Below are 26,956 nucleotides of genomic sequence, written 5' to 3'. Positions count from 1 at the left end.
TCCCACTGCTTGGTAACAACTAGTGTGAAGGTTGCGCCTTGCTCTCTTCTAGACCGGTTTTCACCCCTCTTTTCATCCTCAGCCAACCGTTTTTGCGTATTGCAAAACTTTCCTAGTGCCCTTTGTATAGTCCTGGGGTCGATGACCTAGATGTTGGGCCCCTTTAAACAACAGCAAATATATTCCATCGGGAGTATTGAAATGGTGTCCGAAGGAAGTTTGAAGATAAGAGCGAAAGAAAAATGCGTGGGCCCGTCGAACTGCTACCATTTACAACCGGCATTTAGAGTTTTATCACTGATAACGGGATTTGTACGAGGAAGAATGGAGGAACTATTTAAGATTTAAATTGGAAATTAGACTTTTTATTCAAAAATCGCAACTTTTCACTCACGACTCCTCTTAAAAAACTACCAAGTAGAAAAAATATGCGATTTCCCATTAATTATCATACCAAGCAAATGCAGGAGTTCTAACTTAGTTAAGGCCACTGTCGCTTCTTCCCAGTCCTTGCCCTTTCCTATCCCTACAAAGGATGATTGTCCAGCTGTACTTCCTCTTGAAACAATAATCACTCCCCCCCCCCCCGCACTACTTTTCTATCCCTTCCTCGCTCCAAAGCTGTGTCGGCGTTTTGGCCTTACGTTCGTGACGCCCTGGGTTCGATTCCCAGCCGTGTCAAGGGATTCTAAACATAAACGGTTAATTCTCTTATCTCGGGGACTGTGTTTTTGTGTTATCCCCAACATTCCTGCAACTCACACAATACTATCCTCCACCGATCTAACACGCAGTTTTTTATACATGGCGGACGTCGCCTTACAAGAGCATTTTTTTTTTTTTGCACGTTGCTTTACGTCGCACCGACACAGATATGTCTTATGGCGACGATGGGACAGGAAAGGGTTAGGAATGGGAAGGAAGCGGCCGTGGCCTTAATTAAGGCACAGCCCCAGCATTTGCCTGGTGTAAAAATGGGAAACCACGGAAAACCATCTTCAGGGCTGCCGACAGTGGGGTTCGAACCCACAATCTCCCGAATACTGGATACTGGCCGCACTTAAGCGGCTGTAGCTATCTAGCTCGGTTCTTACAAGAGCTACGAGCTAGCAACACGCTCACGGAATTGTTATTATCCTCTCGAAAATCAACTTGAGTTAATGCGATGTCTGAAAACATACTCTTGCCATGCTGTTATAATTTTCGCCTAACCGTATTTCCTTCCCTGTATAAAAGATAGCCCATTTTCACTACTGAGCGGTTCAAGAGAGTTGTTCTATACGCCAGTCTTCAACTACAATGGAACCCTCACCCAACAAGCTCCATGAACGAGAGATGATTAATCACGGCCGAGCTCAGAACTCATCTCCATGGTGCTTGTAGCAGGAAGACGGCGGAACACTGTGCCTAACAAGGAGTTACACGGGATTCGAGCTCAGAACTCATCCCCGTGGTGGCTGTAGCAGCAAGACGGCCAACATGTACAGGTCCCCAAGCTACAGAAATATATGCTTATATTTTAGTGCCTGTAAGGTGTCTTCTTCTTATTCTACAGCTTTTCCCACACTTGTGAGGTACAGGTGCGAACTGTGACGCACACATATGTGGATCTGGCCCTGTTTTACGGCCGGATTCCCTTCCTGACGTCGACCCTTTATGGAGAGATTCACTCACTATTGCGTCTTCCTGTGATCGTTGGTGAGTGAAAATGTGTTTCAAGACGAACAGAAACAGCCAGCCCTCGAGCAATAGGAAATAACTAACCGCGACTAAAATTCCCGGCCCGGTCTCTGGCACGACCTGGGACTGGCAGGGAGAACCAGCCGCAACAATAACACACGGTTTGTAGGAGAGAAATGACGAGCATGACGATTAGAGCACCATAAAAGTCTAAAGAAATATGCAAATCATGCAACATCCAATTTTTAAAACGTTTTCTTTTTCCACAGCCTGTTTCCAGTCATTCGACCGGGTCAGGAATGAATGAATGAAGCCCCCATCTAGCGGCAAGGATAGGAATTGTGCCGGCTGCCACCTGTCGCACTCCTCTTTTTAAAAACTTGTTAAGTAATTTAATTTTTAATTTATTCCGTCCTAGCGGTATTTTCCTCAGAAAATAAAAACAAAAGTAAGTTACACGTTAACATCCTTTTGCCGTTTGCAAAATACTACTAACAACTCTTCAAGATTGTTAACAGTCACTCTTTGTTATCTCCAATAATATTTTTCCACCGTTGAAAATTGTCGCTCTATATCAAGTGACTATTCATATTTATTTATTCAATTAATTTTGACATTTTAGTCTCTGTTAACTCGGTACTGAAGAGATGGGCCATTCCATGTGAATTCGAACAGCAAAAGAAAATGAGTATTATTTTAGTTTGAAGTAATGTCATAGAAAAATAAAGTGGTTAGAGATATTCATTTCTACAAAATACTACCTTCCTCTGGTTACAAAAATATTATGAAAAAATTATTAAAAATAGGGCCTTCTTTAATTTACAATTTTAAAGATAATACTACACAGAATACAACGTCTTAGGAATTTAGTTACTTATTAATATGTTCTAAAACGATATGTATTAAATTTGAAACTTCCCCATATTTAAAACAAATAAGTCGCTACAGTTTCCTCTTCAAAGCAGGAGAGTGACTGTATTCACGCAATAGTGAATCCATCCCTCCACACAGACTTGGCGCCATGGAGGGCGTCCAGCCGTAAAACGTGGCCAAATCCATATCAAGTACCGATCCCAATAAATTGGGGGAAAATTCAAGAATAAGAAGAAAAATCCTTCAAGGCTCCATTATTCAAACCGCGCAGATTTATTCAACTGCTGAAACTAAAAGCATTGATGTATGCAGATACATCTTCTATTATGGAATAAATATTTTTAAAAATAACATTTTAATGACAATTTCACCAATATAATCAACAATAAAAATGATCAAGACGTTCATATTATATGTATGAAAATTACACCTCATTTAATTTTCTATCTCGAAGGATAATCGAAATATGGGCTTCGCAATTCAAGGGGCACAATAATATATGATATATTTAACGATTTTTTGTATTTCAGCGCTATTAGAGGTAGGAAATATTATTATTTACGTATTATTGATTTCGCACCTTGTACACATTTATTTCAGAACTTTCATAAATAAAAATAAAGCCAAGTTGTTGTTGTTCTTCTTCTTCTTCTTCTTCTTCTTCTCCTCCTTCTTCTTCTTCTTCTTCCGATGAGGCCTGCTAAGGACCAAGTGAGAATTTCAATTCAGTTCTTCATACTTTGTTGTTTTGTCTTCTGTTCCTTCCAATATTCTTTCATCCTTTCACAATGCTGTTTCTTTCTATCCTCGGACCGCTTCGCACCGGGCTTCTTGTTCAGTCTTCCTTGGAATCTTTCCATATTTACTACCCTCTTTCTAAAAATCTCTCTGTCCATAGTTTCTTCTTCTCAAATATTATTTATTTCTAAATCTTTCTTTACTTTTTGAATCCAGCTAGTTGTTGCCTTTTTGTCCCAAAGGTACTTGAAAATCCTTTTTGATAATCTGGAATCATCCTTTCTGTAAATATGTCCGAAAAATTGCAATCTCCTTTTTCTTATGATTTCTGTTATGTTCTCCATCTTCCTGTATATTTCATCATTAGATCTTAATTTCCATACTTCTGTTGTTTTCACAGGGCCTAAGATTTTTCTCATGATTCTCCTTTGTAGTACCTCAAGTTTATCTAATCTATAGTTTAGTAGCAGGCATTTCGGTTTCACCACTGTAGTGCCTTATTTTAAGATTTTTAGATAGACACTTTTTGTTATAAAACTTATTTGTGAAACCATATGCTCTTTCCATCTTGTGTACCCTTTCTTCTACTGCAGATTTGTCTAAACCATTTTCTTGAATTATTTCTCCCAGATATTTGAATTTCGTTACTTTTTCCACCTTTTTACGTGCATTGTCGCATATAAGCGACCGTCTGCGGCGGTTTTTCTCTTGCACATTTCGTAAAGATCACTTCACCGTGTTCTTGTGCAGCCTGAAACTCCGTTCTCTCGTCCTCCACCATCGCCATCGTTCTCAAGTAAACTAAATAAGAAGAAATTTAGAAGACGGAGCCACAGCATGAGATGTTTAACTTCTCCCGCCCCCTTATTATGTGGTAGTGTTTATACAACGGAGCTCACAGCTGACAAATCCCCGAGCCAGTGCGCAAGAGATACTGTATTTCAAGGGAAGGGGATCCATCTGCTTAGCGGGAAAAAATTGCATGGGGGATCCGTCTCACAAGTGACTAATCTCACACCTGCTTTGCGATCTGTCTCACAAGACGAGTCCCATTTTTCTTAATATTACTCATGGAATGGTATTTGTACAGAAGAGCGGGATGGCATAACTTCTTCATTCGCGCGATAACTTGAATTGCCCGGTAAAGATCAAAAGAACTAGTTCACAACATGCAACAACCTAGTTCCCCACGATCAGCTGACTCTCCCCTCACTAATTCAGAGAGTATGCTGTCAAATGGAAGGATGAAGGCTAGCCCTGCGATTCGTAGAGCTTCTCAATTCCGAGCACGGGGAGATCAACTCCACCTACACTTCCCCGGACTTGCATGCCAAGTAGATGTTCTGCGAGAAGCTGGATAGCAGGCATGATAAGGATCGCGAACAACAAGAGAAAACGTCAGATGCTGCCAAGTGATAACTTCATTACTCTTAATTGTGAGTCGCGCTCCCACGCAGAGAACATGGGTTCAATGCCTCTCTCTACCTTCCAAGGAAGGAGGAATGGATCGATATCTGCTCGAATGAGGAGATAACCCTACATAAACTTCTTCACAACAGCCAAGTACCTAGAACTCCGGGATGTTTACACAGAAACAACATAGTAAAGACACAAAATAACGTTTTAATATTTCGAATCAAAAGCACCAAGCAGCTCGTTCACACATGATCCTCGTTTGCATTTTACGCCGGTACGATGTTTTGGAGCAGAGACATGCAAGTATACATACCAATTATAGATCGTCATGCCTTTCAGCGTTCAGTCTGCACGCCTCTGACAATTAACTAAGCACCTCCACAATCCTCTCTTTGCAACTACAGTCCAAGCCGTTTATTGCGACGTACTGATATGACGGTCCCGTCTCAATTCTATATAAATACTGTATTTACGAACCGCTTAGTTGGACGTTACGACATATCGTATAAAAATATCATGGGAGAAAAGTATCGCTATAACGTTCAACAACTAATTTTTATTTTTTATGTTTTACATATTTGGGGACTGCTGAAAACAATGTAATGCTTATTATTATTATTATTATTATTATTATTATTATTATTATTATTATTATTACTAGGGGAAGAAGAAGAAGAAAATCCACAGCTTGTTTCCAGTCATTCGACCGGGTCAGGAATGAAATAAATGGAGCCTCCATCTAACGGCGAGGATAGGAACTGTGCCGGCTACCGAACCTGTCGCACAGCTCTAGGATAATGATGAATGACTGATGAATGAAATGAATTAGAGTGTGTTGCTGGAATGAAAGATGCCAGAAAACCGTAGTACCCAGATTGCATATAGACATGCTTACGACCTTAAAATTGAATTATGGTCAACGTTTAACTGTTTATGCCTTCGAATAGCTGCACCTGTAGGTGACACTGGGAACTGACAGGTTAAGGCCTCATGGCTAGTGTATCAGAGGTGCACAGAAGGCAGTGTAAACAAAATCCTCAAAAGTTCTCTTGTACTTATGGAATATGTGTGTTTGATTCTACAGGGGCGTCAAATACACTCATTTGTGAAGAAACTTTATGTTTCTTACTTACAATTAAAAGTTGGAGATGTGACTTCAAATTTGTCTGTGTGTTAAATAATGGAGGCAAGCATCGCTGTGAAGAAAGGGAAAGTATTTAATACTGCAGAAATGTCACATATAATTTGGCAGTTGCAAAATGGGGAAACAAATGTCAACATCGCGAAGGATTTGAATGTATCACGCTGAACAATTTCTACAATTTGGAAGAATAGAGAGAATACGCGGTCTCTTTTCTGATATTAAAAAAAAAGGAATGGGCCGGATCATTTGAGCACAAAGAAATAGAAGAATCTTAACTTAGATGATCTGAGCAGCAAAGAACAAATAATGTGCCGATCAATGGACCTGTTCTTCAAGCTAAAGCCAATTAAATTCCTCTCAGTCCTGTTCTAGAAATACTCTACTTATTTGAGTTAAGTTTCTTTGTAGTTTTAACTTAATATTATGTTAATTAGCCATGTAAGTGTGCAACCTCAGATTTACAGATATTACATTTTTAGCAACAACGAAACAGCCGGTTTGTGCGACTATCTTCTATTGGTGGTCCCTTCGGAATCGTGACAACCTATTTCCACTGTAATGCTGTGGACTCGTTTAGGTTGCACACCTCTTACCTCCATAACAAGTGTTAAGGTACAGGGTCGGGCTGGAAAGGCCTTTATTAAGGTACGGTCCTCGCATTTTCCTTGTGTCAAAATGGGAAACTATCTTTAGGACTGCCGATACGGGCGGGGGGTCTGTTCTTAAGCTCTTAATAAAGCAGGTCTATCACCTTTGCCACTGTTCACTCTGAAAGTTGTGGTTCGACCATGTGCCAGATCCTATCATTATGAGGTGAAATTTAAACAAACTAGCTCCTATCCGTGGTTTACGAAAACGCACTCAAGGGTGTACAGTTGCCTGAACGTGTAACACACACTTATACACACATCAATCCAAAACAAATGTAACTAGCCAATTGTAATTTTTCAATAATAGTACCTCTTTCAAAATGGTGTCCACTGATATGTAGGTATTTACTAAATTTTCGCATGACTGATCCGGTAAACACCGAAATAATGGGCAAATAGTTCGCCCTAACACAACATAAAGCGCAACATATCCACTTTCTACAACAAGAATAACAAAAGCATATGCATTTTATTTGTAATTCTAATGGTTATCAAGGATATGTTGCTTTTACGAGTAAAACCACGCCTTCACCAATATCAGTACCTACCTAGGATGATGCGTCAACGACCATTGAAACTAAAGCCAAGAAATTCGGGTTCGCATAGAAAGTGCGAAAAGCATCTTCAAGCAGATGAGGAACTTGCTCACCAACCGCAACGTGCAACTGAACCTTAAGGCTCCGTTTAGTCCCCGCTTACATCTTACCCACGTTAATGTATGGAATCGAAGGATTGACACTTACTCGGGCTCTCTGCAGGAGACCGGGGGTGTTTGTAATATGGATGTACGGACGGACAGAATCCTGAATTCCGAAGTGTTGGATCGACTGCGAAAGAAGACTGAAGTCATGTTGACCATCTAAAGCTGGAATACTTCGGGCATATAATGCGGAATGATAAGCACATAATCCTCCAACTTGTCATACAATGAAGAATAGAAGGACTTGGGAAACATGGCAGAGGGCGAACTCCGTAGCTGAAGAATCTCGTGGACTGGTTCGGGTTGAGCACGATGTCTCTGTCCAGCGTCGCTGGTCCAAATTCAAGATCTCCACGCTGATCACCAACATTCTCTACAAGATGGCATATTAAGAAGAAATAAACGAGCCGGCCACTCACCGCTGACTTCCGTGGTTCAAATACCGGTCACTCCATGAGATTTGAGCTGGACAGAACGGAGGCGGGACGGGTTTTTGTCCGGCTACTGCGGTTTTCGGTGTCACATTTCATCCCAGCAACAATCTCCAGTATCATTTCATTTCATCTGTCAGTCATTAATCATTGCCCCAGAGGAATGCGACAGGCTTCTGCAGCCGACACAATTCCTATTCTCACCGCTAGATGAGGGCTTCACTCATTCCATTCCTGACCCGGTCGAATGACTGGAAACAGGCTGAGGATTTTCACCTTTACGGCGGGCATGTTACTGACCTGGTAGGTCACCTAGCGAGACGAATGAGTAGCTCTACACACCATGTAACTGTCCTAACTCTGGTGGTGGTGGTGGTGGTGGTGGTGGTGATTAACGTTTTAAGAGGAAGTACAACTAGGCAACCATCCTCTATATAACACTAATCAGAGAGAAAAATGGAAGGGGTCCGACACTTCGAAAAATGAAGGTATCGGCCAAAGGAAGGCAAGGGCCGCAAAGGGCATGAAAATGAAAGACTCCCTAGCCCTCGCAAACCTAATAGCGTCGGGGTCGGAAAAGAACAAGAGTTGACCAAGGGAGGTCGGATAGGATAGATGAAGGTGAGGAGCCTGGCACAAGTAAGTGGAAGCAATGCCAGGACTCAGCTGAGGGCTCCGTGGTCGCCAACCCACGCTCCAAAGTTCAGAGCCCCTGGGGCCCCTTTTAGTCGCCTCTTAGGACAGGCAGGGGATACCGTGGGTGTTATTCTACCACCCCCACCCACAGGGGGATGTCCTAACTCTATCACAATGTCGGGCGAAAGAATCTCTATTCAATGCTACGCACATCATGCATCGTAATTTACATCCAGATGTTGACAAGAAGCAAATTAAACTATTTTCATATTTTCTAGCTCTTATATTTCTCCCAAAGGGCAAGACTTGTCGTAATTTTACTAAAACGTTTTCAGTCCGTCCTTGAGGGGGATGGGGAGCGTTCTATATGGTAACGCTGTCTCTTAGACCAGGGAGATGTGATACAGTGAAGGACATGTCCGGAGGTGAGGGGGTTTTAGTGCAGGAGAATGGAAAATCACGGTAAACCATTTTCAGCACAGCCGACGTTCGGGTCCACCCCTCTCCGTATCCCGATTGAAGAGCGTAGAGCCGTGGCCACCCCTCCTCTGCTCGGTTGGTCGGTCGGAGGGCATGGCCATCTGCAACCGCCGACGGAGTTGTCGCGCCATTTTCTCGGGCACAGAGACAACGTTCTAACACTACAGTACACGGAGAGGGCGCGGCGATGAACGGAATTATTTTTCGACAGTCAAATCGCTGATTCATATCGTAACCTGCAAATAATATGTATGTTTGTTGATTGCTGTGTACCGGTAGTCTGTTTGTTTACGCAGAACTTGACACCAGAACTACTCCGATTATGTGAGCCGTTCGCTGGCTGCAGCAGACTGAAGCGTAGTAAAGCGTTCAAAACCAGAGGTTTGCGTCGTAGCTCCCACTGTGGCCTGAAGATCACAGCGGTAAGATTTTTTTCTTCTTTACAATTGGCTTTATGTTACACCGACACAGATAGGTCTTATGGCGACGACGGGATGGGAAAGGGCTAGGAGTGGGAAGGAAGCGACCGTGGACTTAAGTACAGCCCCAGCATTTGTCTGGAGTAAAAACGGGGACCACAGCAAACCATCTTCAGGGCTGCCGACAGTGGGGTTCGAACCCACTATCTCCTGAATGCAAGCTCACAGATGCGCACCCCGAACCGCACAGCCAACTAGGTCATAAGATTACTTAAAAAGCATAAAGTCAAAGGCCTCAGTTATACAATAAACGTACTGCTTGTTCTTGAAGGGTAATTGCCATGGGCCGACATGACACTTCCTTTCCGAACATGAGTGACTTTTAAGAAGTAGTCACGTCAAAATAATATGAAGAGAAGAGACAGAGTGAGCTGCTTCCCAATACGAGCCCCACAGCACAACTTACATCTGGAGTCTCATTCCCTTCGCCAAATTCCAATTCAAAGTTTTCAGTGCCAGTATACAGCAAACAAAACCTCATGCATAATTCATACCATCCTTCACATTTAATTTCTATTGAGATTCACTGTCAGCGGAAGAGTGAAGCAGGCGCCAAGGAGAAAAAGTACGGAGACTAAAATACCCGGCTGTAACCCAAATTGTCTCTCTATATCAATTATTTCATATGAACAACTAAACCGACGCTCCATCATTCATTACGTACAGATGAATTAAGGGTAACACATGTCAAATGGAGTGAACATGGAAGAGACAACAGACTGATCGCTTGCTAAGGCTAGCTTTAAAGCGTGATTCTCCTTCTTCTTTTTCTACCTCTTTTGCCATACCTGTGGGATCGCGAGTGCGAACTGCGTCGCACATTTGTATGTGGCCCTGTTTTACGGCCGGATGCCCTTCCTGATGCAACCTTCTATGGAGGGATGTAATCACTATTTTGTGTTCCTGTGGTGGTTGGTAGTGTGATGTGTTATCTGAATATGAAGAGGGGAGTGTTGGGACATACACAAACACCCAGTCCCCGAGCCAGAAGAATTAATCAGAAGCGATTAAAATTCCCGACCCGGACGGGAATCGAACCCGGGACCATTTGAACCGAAGGGCAGTGCGCTAATCATTCAGCCAGCGAGTCGGAATCTTTAAAGCGTGATTATATCATTTAAATTAAATTGAATTTGAGAATTAGTACACGGGCAAAGACAAAAGCGGAGGAGAGAATAGTAAATGTATAGTATCGAGAATACTCAAGCCAGAACCCAGTTCAGGAAATCGTGCTGACCAACATTTACCACTGAACAGCAAGACGTCCACCTCTACGGTGTAGTGGTTAGTGTGGTCACCTGCCAACCCCGGAGGCCCTCGTTCGATTCCCGGCTATGCCACGAAATTTGAAAAGAGGTACGAGGACTGGAACGGGGATTACTCAGCCTCGGGAGGTCAAGTGAGTAGAGGGGGCCGTCCTCGAAGTGGTTTTCCATGGTTTCCCACTTCTCTAGGGAAATGCCGGGATGGTACCTAACATAAGGCCACGGCCGCTTTCTTCCCTCTTCCTTGTCTATTCCTTCTGATGTTCCCACACCCCACGAGGCCCCTGTTCAGCTTAGCAGGTTAGGCCGCCCAGACGAGGTACTGGTCATCCTTTCCAGCTGTGGCCCTCCAACCCAAGTCTCACGCTCCAGGACACTGCCCTTGAGGCGGTAGGGGTGGGATCCCTCGCTAAGTACGAAGGAAAAACCAACCCTGGAGGGTAAGCAGATTAAGAAAGAAAGAACATTTATAAATTGCTTTACGTCGCACGGACACAGATAGGTCTTATGGCGACGATGGGATAGCAGTGGCAAGGAAGCGGCCCCAGCATTTGCCTGGTGTGAAACTGGGAAACCACGGAAAAAATCTTAAGGGCTGTTGACAGTGCGGTTCCAACCCACTATCTCCCGAGTGCAAGCTCACTGCCGCGCGTCCCTAACCGCACGGCCAACTCGCTCAATGGTTTATTAACATAACTCACGTGAATGAACGTTGAGAAATAAATGAATAAATAAGTATAACAAATTATTACTACAATAAATTGAACCTACTGATTGTGATCGGGTGCTAAGGTCCTATTTAACACTGCCACACTTAAAATGCTGTACACTTCCTCTTTAACCAAATGTTATAACTCCCAACACATCATATCATATACCATCATGTTCGTTGATTCAAAAACTCAATTTCTTCCCTCCGAAGGCATGACTGATATCGACGGAACTCCGTCGAAAGGGGAGTTTGTAGGTTCGTTCCCAGTGTCCCTGACATGCCAGGTGGAAATAGGCCCCCTAACTTTGTCGCAAACATTGTTAGCTGAGAAAGCGTACGAAGCAGGGCGCAGCCTCCAGAGAGTTTTCGATTCTTGCGGGTTTAGGACAACCGATCCAGCCCTAATCACCTGAGCACTAAAGGAGGCCATAACTCGGAATATGCCCGTGTAATTCATTCACTTAAGCGGAGGTATGACTCAAATTTGAAGGATTTTGCCGAAAAAATGTTTGCATAATAAAACAGCCCAGTTGTCTCAGTTTCACATTTTAGTAGTTGTTGCTGTGTACAAAATGTTCCTCATGACAGAGGTTTCCTCATAACCTGTACAACATGTATTTACAAGCTGTATTATATGTCGGGATTAACACTTGTTATTGAATTTTTATATCCAGTATGTATAACAGCCTTATTTTTCACATTTAATTAGGGCCATGCCTTTGAAAATGATATGTCCGATACCTTCCAAATCAATGTTGGTGTCCATCAAGGATCAGCCTTGCCCCATTGCTCTTCATACTCTGCATGAACGCCATCACAAATGAGATCCAGACCAGGTATCCATGGATATTATTATATGCGGACGATGTCATGTTAGCTAACGAGACACGTGAGGGCCTCGAACAGCGAGTACAAGAGTGGGAGATGCGTCTTGAACAATTTGGGACGAAATTAAATCTGAAGAAGACAGAGTACCTGGAATGCGGTGACCAAACTGATGGCACCATCACTTAATAAAGTGACCCAGTTCAAATACCTGTCCTGTGTGATAAGAAAATTCCACTGCATCTAAAGTCTAAAGTCTACCGCACAGTGATTAGACTGGTGGTCCTTTTATGAATCTGAATGCTGGCCTACATCATCGAAGCACGAACAGGCACTTCATGCAATGGAAATGGAGAGGCTGCGGAGGTCCAATGGCTTGACTCGACTAGAGCATATCAGGAACGATGCTGTGCGGAAGAAATTCAAGACTGCCCCAGTCACACAGAAAATGCGTGAATCACGTCTGCGGTGGTATGGGCATGTACTCCGGAGCAGTGAAACCTCATCTGCAAAGACTGCCCTTCAAATGAACGTGGAGGGTCGCCGATCTCGAGGGCGACCTCAAACACGCTGGCTGTATAGGGTGAGAAATGACATGCGACTCTCCAAACTCAGCCCCCGGTACGCTATGGATAGATTGAAGTAGAGGAAACATTTCAAGAAGGCAGGCCCCACATAAATGGAAAAATGGCAAAATGATAAAATTCTAATCTTGAGAATTGAAGAAATATATTTACTGCAATAATCTTTACATAATTATAAAATGTATAGCAAAATTTATATGTACATCCATGAGGTATATTTTAAATTTTGTTTTATTTCTCACAAAATTTTGTCACGAAGAGCGTTTTTATTGCACGTCAAAAATTAGTAAAAAAGGAATAACTTCAAAACCAAATGAGCTAAATGAATGGAATTTAGTAAACAGCTTACTATACTGCTAATAATAAGAGTTGGTATCTGACATTTGTTAGAGGGAGATGCGTTTACCGCCTGCCGAGGCGGGATAAAGGGAGTGGCTGTGTGGTTGCCATGGAAACGAGGGTGGGGCGACTGCGGTTGCCATGGAGATAAAACTTCAGGGCAGCTCGTCTTGCTGGGAGTTGCCAAACCTGTCACTGTCACTGATAAGAACCTGATTGTTTGTATAAGAGTGATCGCAAATGGGACGGCACCGCCTGGCCAGGTAGTCTACAACAGATCACAGCGGTCAGAATGAAGGAGGGAACAAGTGAGCCGGAAGCGAGGGGTAAGAGCATGTAGAAAGGAATGCTGGAATGTGGCAACATCGTGAAATGGCACGTGCAGTGAACCTCCCTCCAACCTTACCTGTCAGACGCCAACTTTAGTTAAGTCTAGTATATTAACATGTAACATGTGACATACATCTCATTACAATAGCATACAAAGTGTTGAAGTTTGAAATTTCGGTCATAGCTCCCCTTAACAAGACTATTCAGCTGTCGTTCATATATCATAAACTCGGACTGACTTCAAGAACCTCGGCTCATGGGGATTATTATTATTATTATTATTATTATTATTATTATTATTATTATTATTATTATTATTATTTGACTAGGTCCAAATCCTTGGCTGAATGGACAGCGTTGAGGCCATCAGTTCAGAGCGTCCCAGCCGGGTCGAGGTTTTGAATCGCGCCTGACTCATTCTTCTGGCTCGGGGACTGGCAGTTTGTGTTTGTCTCAACACTCTCCTCTTCATAAGAGAGAAACACGCAATAATGATTACATCCCTCCGCATAGCGTTGGCGTCAGGGTTGACCAGGTTGAAAGTTTGCTCGGAGAATGCTATTCTCAGTCACTCCTCGCGAGAACTACACGCAGCTCGTCAGCCGACGGATATGACGTCACAAGAATGCGAAGAATGCCAGAGTTGACTGGCAAGTCCTGGATGGATGGCAGTTGATTTTTTACCTCGGTGCGGAGTTTTTCTTGTAAACCACGTTGGTGCACATTTGTAAGACACAAACCAACTTGAAAATCAATAATTATAATCAGACGACTAGCAAACAATGTAACTCACATATTAACAAGTTTAAGGACAGGGGATCCGTGAAAACTGCTCAGCGGTAGACGACGGCGTCTGCGGCACTACATACAGCGATCTGAAGAGGAGAACTAATGAATTCCTTGCCCAGGATAGAATTCGTGGCGTTTCCTTAATGTGATATTTGCACACAGATTAGTATCGAAGCCAATAATTAGGGCGACTTACGTAAGTGAGGTGGGGGTCGTAGATTTTTTTTATTTGTTTAAAGAACAACACATGCCCCGTTTCTCTACGGGGTCGGTATTGTCACTACTGATCCGCATTTACGACAAATTCCCTATCTGTTGTTTTCCTAGCCTACTCTTTAAATGATGGCGAATAAATTGAACATCTCCCTTGGTAAGTTATTCCAATCCCTAACTCCCCTACCTATAAACGAATATTTGCCCCAATTTGTCGTCTTGATTTCCAGCTTTATCTTCATATTGTGATCTTTCCTACTTTTAAAGACACCACTCAAACTTATTCGTCTACTGATGTCATTCCACCCATATCTCCGCTGACAGCTCGGAACATTCCACTTAGCCGAACAGCTCGTCTCCTTTCTCCCAAATCTTCCCAGTCCAAAATTTGCAATATTTTTGTAACGCTACTCTTTTGTCGGAAATCACCTAGACCAAATTGAGCTGCTTTTCTTTGATTTTTTTCCTGTTCTTGAATCAAGTAATCCTGCTGATGGTCCCACACACCGGATCCATATTCTAGTTGGGTCTTACCAGAGACTTATATGCCCTCCTTTTTACATCCTTACTACAACTCCTAAATGCCCACATAACCATGTGCAGAGATCTGTACCCATATTTAGTCATATTTATGCGTTTACCCCAATGAAGATCTTCCCTTATATTAACACCAGATACTTACAATGATCCCCAAAAGGAACTTTCCACCCTATCAACGCAGTAATTAAAACTGAGAGGACATTTTCTATTTGTGAAACTCAAAACCTGACTTTTAACCCCGTTTATCACCATACCATTGCCTACTATCCATCTCACAACATTATCGAGGTCATTTTGCAGTTGCTCACAATCTTGTAACTTAGTTATTACTCTGTACAGAATAAAATCATCCGCAAAAGGCCTTGTCTCTGATTTCCCTTCTTTACTCATATCATTGATATACAATATATATATAAGAAAACAAAGGTCCAATAGTACTGCCTCGACGAATTCCCCTCATAATGAATACAGGGTCATATAAAGATTCGCCTACTCTAATTCTCTGACTTCTATTTTGCAGAAATATAACCACTCTTTCAGTCACTCTTTTGTCTAGTCCAACTGGACTTATTTTTGCCAGTAGTCTCCCATGATCTACACTATCAAATGCCTTAGATAGACCAATCGCGATACAGTCCATTTGACCTGAATCCAGGATATCTGCTATATCTTGCTGAAATACTATAAGTTGAGCTCCATTGGAATAACCTTTCCTAAACCCGAACTATGCCTTTGCTGGCGAGATGTAGTGTTCACAGTGCACTATGTCTTCTGGTATGGGCTATATCAAATTTGTTACTTTCATTGACCTGTCTCAGTCTCATCCTTGGCTTTGACAATATGAAAGTGACTGAGGTGTGAGTGATGCTAGTAATACCATTGCTTATGCAGCCAGTCCCTGTTCTGAATGGCGTGAAAATATCGCTCATAGGGTCAGTTGGTGCATGTATTTCAGTGGGCTTGGCAGACATATGTAATAGCAGCGGCTGGCTCGGTGAGGAAAGCAACGGGAAACTACCTCACTCCTCATTTCCCCAGACGCCTTTTCAGTGACGCCTAGGCTATTCATGACAGCTGTTGGCGGAGCTGCAGAGGATCAAACCAGCCTTCAGGCTGAATACCCAACATACACAAACCCGAACTGTCTTCTATCGAACAAGTTATTAATTTTGCAAACATGTGTAATATAATCAGAAAGAATGCCTTCCCAAAGCTTACATGCAATGCATATCAAACTGACTGGCCGTAATTTTCAGCTTTACGTCTATCATACTTTCCTTTATACACAGGGGCTACTATAGCAACTCTCCATTCATTTGATATAGCTCCTTCTTGCAAACAATAATCAAATAAGAACTTCAGATATGGTAGGGGCCTACTATATCCCAACCCAATGTGCTTAGTATATCTCCAGAAACCTTATTAATTCCAGGTGCTTTTCTACTTTTAACTTTTTTATCTTACTGTAAATGTCGTTGTTATCATAGGTAAATTTTAATACTTCTTTAGTATTAGTAACCTCCTCTATCTGGACATTTCCTTGTAACCAACAATCTTTACATACTGCTGGCTGAATACTTCCGCCTTTTGAAGATCCTCGCACACACACTCCTCTTGTTCATTATTGATTCCCGGAATGTCCTTCTTGGAACCTGTTTCTGCCTAAGTATCTAAACATACTCTTCCATTTTTCACTAAAATGTATATGACTGTCAATTATGCTTGCCATCATTTTATCCGTAGCTGACTTCCTTCCTAGATTCAATTTCCTAGTAAGTTCCTTCAATTTTTCTTTAGTTCCACAACCATTTCTATTTGCATTTCTTTCCAGCCTGCACTTCCTAGTGGAGCTTTACCATTCCTTACCACCTTTAAAGGTACAAACTTGTTTTCACATTCAACAATTGCTTTAAACCCATCCCCGAGTCTGTGTACATTTTTATTTACCGATGAATCTTCGAAGCTAGTTTTACGACCGGGTGCCCTTTCTGACATCAACCTCATCACGGGAGTTAATGATATGAAATGAATGATGTGATATATGATAGCAAGAAGGGAAACGGTTCAATTCTGTGCCGACACATAGCCTACTCCCGTCGAATGGCACCAAGGGGTCTGTTCAAGGCTTAACATCTCCATCCGACGGACGAATCACCATCAACAGCGTCATATGCCCTCATGCGGAGAGATGTGGAACTGAAGCCAGGCTTTTGGCACGCAATTACTGATTAGAAATTGCGTATAACCACCTCTCCTACCCAGGCGACGAACATTCTGATGGTGATTCTTTTTCGACCAACGGGATTTGAACCAGCTAACCACAGTGTCTAGACTTGACGCGTTAACAATCAGACCGCCAGGCGTTCTCTTTAAGGGGCAATAAGACGAGATAATTGTCCTCCCTTAATTCTGATGAGGGAAAGAGGGAGAGGTCCAAAATTTCGAAGAATGAAGGTAACGGCATTGCTGATGAAGGAAAGCACGGGGTCAAACAAGAAGTTAACCCGGGATTACCGAATAAGAAAGATGAAGGAATCTTTTTTTACAATTAGTTTTACGTCGCATCGGCTCAGACATGTCTGACGGTGACGGGTTAAAAATGGTCTGTGTTAGAGTACAGCTGCCGACTAGGGGTTCTCACTGCCCTATTTAATGTATTTATAATTTTGTTATGGAATTTTTTAGTTATATTTGTATTATTTATGTTTATATTGAGGGGCTGCCTGGCCGAGGCGGTAAACGCGTGCTCGGTTCGCCCGGAAGGACGTGGGTTCGAATCCCCGTCAGGAAGTCGTAAAATTCAAGAAACGAGATTTCCACTTCCGGAGGTGCACATGGCCCTGAGGTTCACTCAGCCTACACCAAAAATGAGTACCAGGTTAATTCCTGGGGGCAAAGGCGGCCGGGCGTAGAGCTAACCACTCTACCTCAGCAAGTGCCGAGGTTACGGATAGTGGAAGCCTTTACCTTCCACCCCTCCAAGGGCCTTCATGGCCTGTACGGAGATGACTTTGCTTTTTTTAATGTTTATATTGCGTTTCTTTTCTATTTCATTGTTTAGTTACAGTATTTTGCAAAGTTCTATTATACTTCTTAGTTAGTTTATTATACTCAGTCGTAAAAATGGTCTGTTTCATATACGCCATTAGTGTGGGTATAAACTGGTAAAGGTACAAATTGACCCAAAGGCTCGCCTGAAGGTCTTCGGCGGTGTCGGTGGGGCCCCACACTGGTTCCAACTGTACTCGCTCCGGCCGGAACAGTTATGAATCACACACCACATTCCTGTGACGTCAGCCCGTGCACCGTACCACTAATTGCGCCCTTTGGGCGGTAGTGGAGGGGGAGCGGGAGGGAGGGTGATGTTGCTCCAGATGAGCGGCCAGCTGAATAAACGTCACTCACACATTGCGTCGACCAGACGAGGGCTTTACAACGCCATCTTCGTACAGGCCGTGAAAACTCCTGGGGTAGAACCTCAATGTGGTTAACCTCCGCCCGGCTGGGTTTGACCCAGGAATTAAAATAAAACGCATTTCTGTTGTAGGTGGGGCTCCTTGGCTGAATAGCAAGCTTACTTGAATTCGGTTCACAGGGTCCTGGGTTCGATTCCGGCCAGGCGGGAATTTTAGCGGAGTTTGGTTAATTCCTCTAGCTCGGTGACTGGGTGTTTGTGATCGCTTTAAAATACATCTTCAGTTACATACAACATATCACCGTGCCAACGACCATGAAAACAAGCACTAATTAATACATTCCTCGACATAGGACAGGCGTGAGGATAGACGTACCGCCGAAAAAGAGAAGAAACTATTTTCTCTTGTAGGCTAAGTGAACCTCCAGAGCAGGTGTGAGTGGACTCTTCAGAAGGGGAAGATGGCGCAATTTACTCACTCGCCTTATTTCGCACATAGTTGCAATTATTCACATTAAGAGAACGACGTCTTGCACTACTTTCTTCGGCGTCTAGGGGGTTGTAAAACTAATGTTGACATCTTATTTTTTTTTTTTTACCCAACAATTTTCTTTACTCGCGCCAAAAGAAATAGACTTTCATGGCGACGATGGGTCAGCAAAGGGCTAGGAGTGGGAAGGAAGCGACCGTGGCCTTAATCAAGGTACAGCCCCAATATTTGCCTGGTGTGAAAGTTGGAAACCACGGAAAACCATCCTTAGGGCTGCCGACAGTGTTAATATACACTTGTTCCTCATTTGTCTTTAAAAATATGTTCAAATTGGAACTTTAAACGATAGTTAACACTTTTCAAGCTAACTTCCATATATTCAACTAGATGTACTGTTGTTGACGAGTTAGTTTCTTGGACAATTCTTGCAGTAATACCATCTAGCGGAGATGAGTGGTAGAAGAAGAGACAAAGCGCGTTAATATTAACAACAGTCAAGTATTTCCACGTCAGTGACCTTCGCCATTGATGGGCTTTGCAACAAATATTTAAATTCGTAATAAGTCCATTATTATAGCTCGTGCAGTAAAACACTATGGTCTTCTGACGAGAAGCATATGTGCTAAACGTCGGTTCCGTCCGCGGTGATTCTTGTAAACTAAGGTGCTGTTACACATTTACTGTATGTACTGCCTCTGTTTCAGAGAGGTCGCGTTGTCTATCATGACCAATGTTTGTAGCTTAATGCAATGCCGTGCCCACAAGCAGCCATGACTGCTCGTCACACGCAGATAGTACATCAGATTTAAAAGATGGGAAATAGGATTGTCAATCATTAGTTTTTGACAGAACTAACATTTTTGGGGGATAACAGGAGGTTCCCTAGCGTATGTCCGGCTCCATGGCTAAATGGTTAGCGTGCTGCCTTTGGTCATATGGGTCCCGGGTTCGATTCCCGGCAGGGTCTGGAATTTTAAGCAGCATTGGCTAATTTCTCTGGAACGGGGCTGGGTGTATCTGTCGTCTTCATCATCATCATCATCATTTCATCCTCATCGTGACGCGCAGGTCATACTGGTGAGCCGAACATGTCCTCGGACACTCCCGGCACTAAAAGCCATACGCCATTTCATTTCATAGCGTATAACTTCGTTATTACTCTTCGTATATTGATAACTAGAGCCCGAATTAGTAAGTGCCAAATATGTAGTAACCATCAGTGAAATATGTTATGAATAAGGTTCGGATGTTAAGGAAAACTCATATTTCTTTCCTGAAGTCATTGACCCGAAATCAGAAAAATAACTGAATGATCGGTCTCTGGCCCCGTTTAAAGCTAGTTTATGTTGCTAATACAGTAAATGCCATTTCGGCCATTTTTGTTGTTTTAGTTATATTTTGTTCATTTTACTTATATAAGCGTTTTTTAATTCAGGCGTCCTTTTTTCACAAGGTACATCTTATCTGCTTCGACTTTCAAACACAGGATTTACAAATAATTCAGTAGTAGTATTTTTCTTCAATTTTCTCGAAACAGACAGGCTGGACGGCTGGTATGTGGTTAAAATGGCACATGGAGCTCTGTCATATCGCATAATTAAATGTGTCTGCTGTATTAATATCACTAATCACGTTTCGGCACGTTTAGTGTTAGTAATAATCTAGTACGTGCTACCCAACCCTAAAAATGCAAAACCATATTTTACCTTCTTTTAAAAGTCATATTTACATAGATTTAGGGCATATTTGCTCGTATATTTTGTACTTCGATCAATTATTTATTTATTTGTCTGTACAGAGTTCTCATCGACATTCAGCAGACACTATTCATGAACTGAATGGCTACATGAATGAATGGATTAATTAATGAATGACTGAGTGGCTGGATTGTATTCATCCATGAATAAACACTTCTCTCCCAGTCACGGATAACCACCAACTGAGAAGAGAGCATTCCGAGTTGAATGAGTGGATGGATGAATGCATCGATGAATTTATGACCGAACGCATGAATGGATGCATTAAATGCACTTGGACTATAGCTACGAACCAGTACCAGCTACGGAGAGACTATCCCATTCAGAGTGAATGAATGGTATTAATGTATGCATGAAAAGCAAAGGAAACCCTTCACTCCCAGTAATGAATAACCGGTAACTGCGGAGAGAGCAATCATTATTGAATAAATGAATAACTGGTCAATGAACGAGTGAATGGATGGGGTAATGAATGATATTTTGTAGGTACTTCTTTAGGTCATAAATTTTCGAACCCTGGTAATGAAATACGTAATATTCACAAAATATGTAATATTGGCGTGTGACCTCCGAAGAGGCCGGGTGCAGGTCTTTCGAGTTGACACCGTATAGGTGACCTGCGCGTCTATGAGAATGGGGCCCTACCTGTGATGAATTCTAATGCTGAAGACGGCACACACACCCAGCCCCCGAGCCATTGGAAATAACCAATTAAGGTTAAAATCCCCGACCCGGCCGGGAATCGAACCCGGGACCCTCTGGACCAAAAGTCAGCACGCTAACCATTTAGACATGGAGCCGGACAAAATGTGTAATAGTATTAACGCACCAAATTTACAAGAATTGTCCTATAACTTACGGTTATGGTATCATATGAGGCAAGTTATTTGTTTTAAATACCCCGTATTTTATAGAAAATAACCATTGTTACTTTACATAATGTATATAGTCTAATGTTTTCTATTTGTGATAATATTAAATAATCTAATTAAGAACAAATACTTTTTTTTTAATGTTCTGCAGTGTAAATCGTGGAGTACAGTACACAGTGTATTGGTGTAGCTAATTTCCTGTTGCCCCCTTACCGTGAAAATGAAACAGATAAATGTTACTAAGTAAAGTTAATACAGAACCTGTCTTTAAACCCATATTATGTTGCACAAATAGTACGGTAACTTTGTTTTAGCGTGATGCTCAGTGTGTCACCAAGTACCTCCCCATGTTTTCCATTGCGATGTTTTGACGCTTATCCGATAAAATTCTCTTGTAGACTGAGAAGGACCGTTCAACATCGCAGGGAGTTCGATTAATTTCGAAAATTACTTTACTCTTCTTTTGCAAGTTGCTTTACTTCGCACACGAAATGGCCGTGGCCTTAACGAAGGTACAGCCCCAGCATTTGCCTGGTGTGAAAGTGGGAAACCACAGAAAACCATCTTCAGGCCTGCCGACAGTGGGGTTCGAACCCACTATCTCCCGAATACTGGATACTGGCCGCACTTAAACGACTGCAGCTGTCGAGCTCGGTAATTACTACAGTCTGCAAATTAAACGAGGTGACATAATTTTACAACTTTTGATTAATTACGTAGATATGTACAAAAATGTCACATTCTTCACATAACATGCAAATTTCCTGTTTTGACCCCGTTAATATTGCTATGTCACTGCATACCAATCAGATAATATAATCACAGGGTTATGTCTGAACTTAAACTCCGACTTTTGTGAAACTGTGTTCCGTCGTTTCCCCATGATACCAAAACAAACAAACAAACAAGCAAGCAAACAAACAAACAACAAACAAACAAAAACAAACATTGGACTGAACCAACTTGATACTTTTTCTCTGAGATAAAAACTAAGTATGAGGCAAAAAATTGAAGTATAAAGAGACAATTATAATTGTACTCATAAAGAAAACGGATGTTCTGTAACGGAATTCGATATTTCAATACAAACTATTTAATAAAATCACAAGCACCTGCTGGCTGTAACTAGTAACAGTCAAATGTCTCCGTTTTCATTCATGAAATTATATTTCACACATCCACACGTTCCGATCCCACTTGACAAATTAGAAAGCCAATGCTGTCCATTGCTACCGGAAGCCTGATAGTAGTATCAATGGACACACTCTCACACTGAACCGTTTCCGACACAGATTAAGTCAGCTTCATTGAATACAAAGCACTCGTTTGACCTAGCACTGAACAATCTTGCCTGGCAAGCACCGTGTTACTGCAACTTAAGTCCTTCCCTGCGAGAAAAGAATATATCGAGGGGAATGTTTACTAAGAGTTGTAACGCGACCGGAAATGTTAATGTCCTATAAAGTTCAACGTCACAATGGAGTATGAATTAGAATAGAACCCTGTCACTAGGGGAGACGGCACGTGTCCCAACCCCAAATACCGAGAGGAGAGGAGAGGAGAGAAGAGAAGGTCACGGGGATGGGTGTCATCGCGCGTGCTCCAACCACTGTCACACTATGAACAGTGAAGAAATGATGACAAAAATAGCTCTTAATTTCCCACTACTCCCTCTCCAATCAAAAGTCCGCGGAGCACCGAGATTCAGTGGTAGGGAACACGGACGTGAACAAGTTGTCAGAAAATCGTTGGATTTTTAAGTAATTAATTAATAATTAATTTTAAATGGAACGAGACCTTCCTGAACTAGAATAGATATCTTTTCTGTGCTTTCTGACTAACAAAATCACTTACGACTACTTTTAAACAATGTCCGTGCAATATGGTGTCAAAACATGGAGTGAAATATGGATTATTTTTAATAAAAAGTATGAAAAATAATATGAAAATATCTACATTGTATTAAATTTTAATACTTGTACAGTTAAATATTTATCGCTTAAACATGCAAGTCACAAAAATAAGCAATCAAATAAAACTTACAGAACACGAGGTTAAACATTTTTGGATATGGGTCACAGTGGGTTGAGGGACAAGGGCAAAGCCAGCAAGAAAGAAAAACGTCTGCATAGAGGAGAACTTTCTTTCTGTATTTCACAGAAATATCAGAATCCAAGTTACTTGTGAGTTTTCCGCAAATATGTTAAGTCATCTTCGTGCAGCCATGAAGCCCCTTGGAGGTGTGGAAGGTAAAGGCTTCCACTATCCGTAACCTCGGCACTTGATGGGGTAGAGTCGTTAGCTCTACGCCCGGCCGCCTTTGCCCCCTCCGGTGCTCATTTTTGGTGTAGGCTGAGTAAACCTCAGGACCATATGCATCTCGGAAGTGGAAATCTCGTTTCTTAAATTTTTCGACTTCCTGACGGGGAATCGAACCCACGTCCTTCCGGGTAATCCGAGCATGTCTTTATCCTCTACCGGCCCCTCCAAATACATCGCTTCTCCAGTAGCATCTTTACAAAAAGTGGTAGATAATTTGATTTATCATGAGCTTACATTAAAATATTTTCCGGGGGTATTTTTTATGTCAAATGTTTTGCTTAAAGTGTTAATATTTGAAAGGCAACCTAGTACTATCATGCAATAAGAAGGATAACAATACAATTTTATTTTTACACTTGCTCCAACGTATATCATACAAGCAGAAAGAATAAAGAAAGAAAATTTGAAGTTAATTTTAATCTATGTGTTTGCAAAATGAGAAAAAAATATTTTTCAGTTTTTTTTGCAATAATAATAATAGGTTTCAAAAGTCTGTCTTGTGTTGTCTAAAGAAATGTGTACAAATGTACTTATTTGATACTGAGAACGATGTCTTAAAATTAAAATTAGGTGCTATCCTGACATTTCCCTGCAGGGGTTTTAGAAATATACAATCAGGTTGACCGCTGTCAGTGCTCAGTTTCAAACTTCGGCTTTCCAAACAATAGCCCTATAATTTGTCAACCTTAGACGTGAGGGTAAGATATATAAGGAATAAGCAAAGCAAAGCAAGAATGCAAAGTCACCTCCGCACAGGCCATGAAGGCCCTTGGAGTGGTGGAATGTAAAGGCTTCCACTATCCTTAACCTCGGCACTTGGTGGGGTAGAGTGGTTAGCTCTACGCCCGGCCGCCTTTGCCCCCAGGAATTAACCTGGTACTCATTTTCGGTGTAGGCTGAGTGAACCTCAGGGCCATATACGCCTCCGGAAGTGGAAATCTCGTTTCTTAAATTTTTCGACTTCCTGACGGGGATTCGAATCCACGTCCCTCCTGGCGAACCGAGCACGCCTTTACCGCCTCGGCCAGGTAGGCCCTGATATAAGGAATAAGCTTACTAAAGTATATGAAAATGTACCCTAGAAACATTAAATTATCAATGCAAGTATTCTATATAACACCTTGCTTTACATGCCATGTATAACCGAGTGTCCGCCTCTGTGGTGTAGTGGTTAGTGTGATTAGCCTCCACCCCCCGGAGGTGCGGGTTCGATTTCCGGCTCTGCCACAAAATTTGAACAGTGGTACGAGGGCTGGAACGGGGTCCACTCAGCCTCGGGAGGTCAACTGAGTAGAGGTGGGTTCGATTCCCGCCTCAGCCATACTCGAAGTGGCTTTCCGTGGTTTCCCACTTCTCCTCCAGGCAAATGCCGGGATGGTATCTACCTAACTTAGGGCCACGACCGCTTCCTTTCCTCTTCCTTGTCTATCCCTTCCAATCTTCCCATCCCCCAGCAAGGCCCCTGTTCAGCATAGCAGGTGAGGCCGCCTGGGGGAGGTACTGGTTATTCTCCCAGTTGTATCCCCCGACCCAATGTCTCACGCTCCAGGACACTGCCCTTGAGGCGGTAGAGGTGGGATCCCTCGCTGAGTCCGAGGGAAAAGCCTACCCTGGAGGATAAACGGAGTAAGTAAGTAAGTAAGTAAGTAAGTAAGTAAGTAAGTAAGTAAGTAAGTAAGTAAGTAAGTAAGTAAGTAAGTAAGTATAACCGAGTACCTGTCCAGATTTTAATCATAATATATCCGAGACATCCCTAATAAAGTTAAGACACGTTAGAGTGCTGGCTCTGAACAAATTCTGTCATTGCAACCAAACCATCAGCAAAAATCAAACTGCTTACATAAGTGTAACCTTCATCAGCAAATCCTGCAAGCAACCCGCTGAGCAAGCTTCGGACCGATGAAAGTGAGGGTGGCATGTGTCCTAATGACTTAATATATACGAAAAAGAGAAGAGCAGAATTACTTGTACCGGGCACGATAGCTGTCTAAAAAATAACTCCCGGCAGGGAAACTACGCGAGATATTGTTTACTACAAGCTGAGTTCAGATTTTTACGTAAAAATGTATCTTTTTTTGACGGCAAACAAGTCCAGAGAAATATGTTGTACATTCACACGCTCACAAAACAGATGCAGACAAAAAGCATAACATAAATTTGCTCCTATTAGCCTTGGGAAATGACTGAAAGTTGTTGTACTCTCTGGTTACCTCTGATTTGCGAACAATTAGACATTTAGCATACATTAACTTCCAGGAACCAAATTATTCATTTTCCGAACAAAAATACATTAAGTACAAAGCATATTATTTCGTTATTTCCCACACATGTCTTCAAATTTTACTAGCTCCAACTAAAATGTCACTGTGGAAAATGTGATTTCCGTGTTTCGTATTTGGATTCCCTGGTAGCTTTTACTTTGTAATCTACTCAGTTGTTCAGAGATTTTTGAAGCATACGAAAGTCAAAAAACGAAAATAACATTCTTTCCAGTTATGTCTTCGATTAATTATCAGAACGGGACAATCAATCCGTGTAATTAACGACGGCGTTAACACGAGTTTGTAATTTGTTTCAGGTCCTGTTGGCAGTGAGGTCCGCCAAAATATGATATTGTTTTAATATTGAAAACATTTCTTAGCAGAGCTCCCCATACTACGAAAAACGTAAAACTAAGCAATTTCCTCAATTGGAGATCCTTGGAAAGCTCTATCAAACTGAAAAAAATCGAAAATCACTTCCGGCCAAATGTAGATCGATAAAACAGCCTAAAATCGCTTCATTTCTTTACTTATTTTATTATTTATTCAAACACTAGCCAAATTAACTTACATAATTCTTTATGTAATGTGTTCCTTGGTTCAATACCCTCAAGAGCTTTTGATTTTTTGAAAAATGTTCACACCGATTGTAGTTATAAGGGCTTAAGTGAAACTGTGCATTGACTTACATTAGCGCTCGTAGTGGTAGAAAAAGGCAAACTGCTAATCTAATCGGCCGGATAAAGATCGATAAGGAATATATTTTCATACTTTATTTTTATTTACCTAAAATTCGTAGCTCATATTCCTACGATGTCTTCAACAATGAGTTGCTTGCCTGAAGAGCTAGAACTGGATTTTTTCTTTGGCTGTGATTTACTTGATGGTATTTTGACAGGGCCGGTGTATTGTTCGATATCGGTGCATAACCTAGTTTCTGCTCCGAGATAATTCTTTACAAGGTACATACAGTAACCGACCTCCCTTGGTACGTTGAAAGTTTAATTATTTAGGA

At 42.0% G+C, this 26,956-nt stretch overlaps 1 protein-coding gene across 2 annotated transcripts in view; it reads right to left on the bottom strand.

Moving 5' to 3' along the window:
- LOC136877620 (fibronectin type-III domain-containing protein 3a) overlaps positions 1-26,956 on the bottom strand; it is a 384,749-nt gene that overhangs the window by 210,357 nt on the left and 147,436 nt on the right. The gene's annotated exons all lie outside the window — the stretch shown is intronic.

This window comes from Anabrus simplex, chromosome 7, assembly GCF_040414725.1.
Source record: "Anabrus simplex isolate iqAnaSimp1 chromosome 7, ASM4041472v1, whole genome shotgun sequence".
NCBI lineage: Eukaryota > Metazoa > Arthropoda > Insecta > Orthoptera > Tettigoniidae > Anabrus > Anabrus simplex.
The sequence above is the reverse complement of the archived record's forward strand: the minus strand, read 5'-3'. Positions and strand labels throughout refer to the sequence as shown.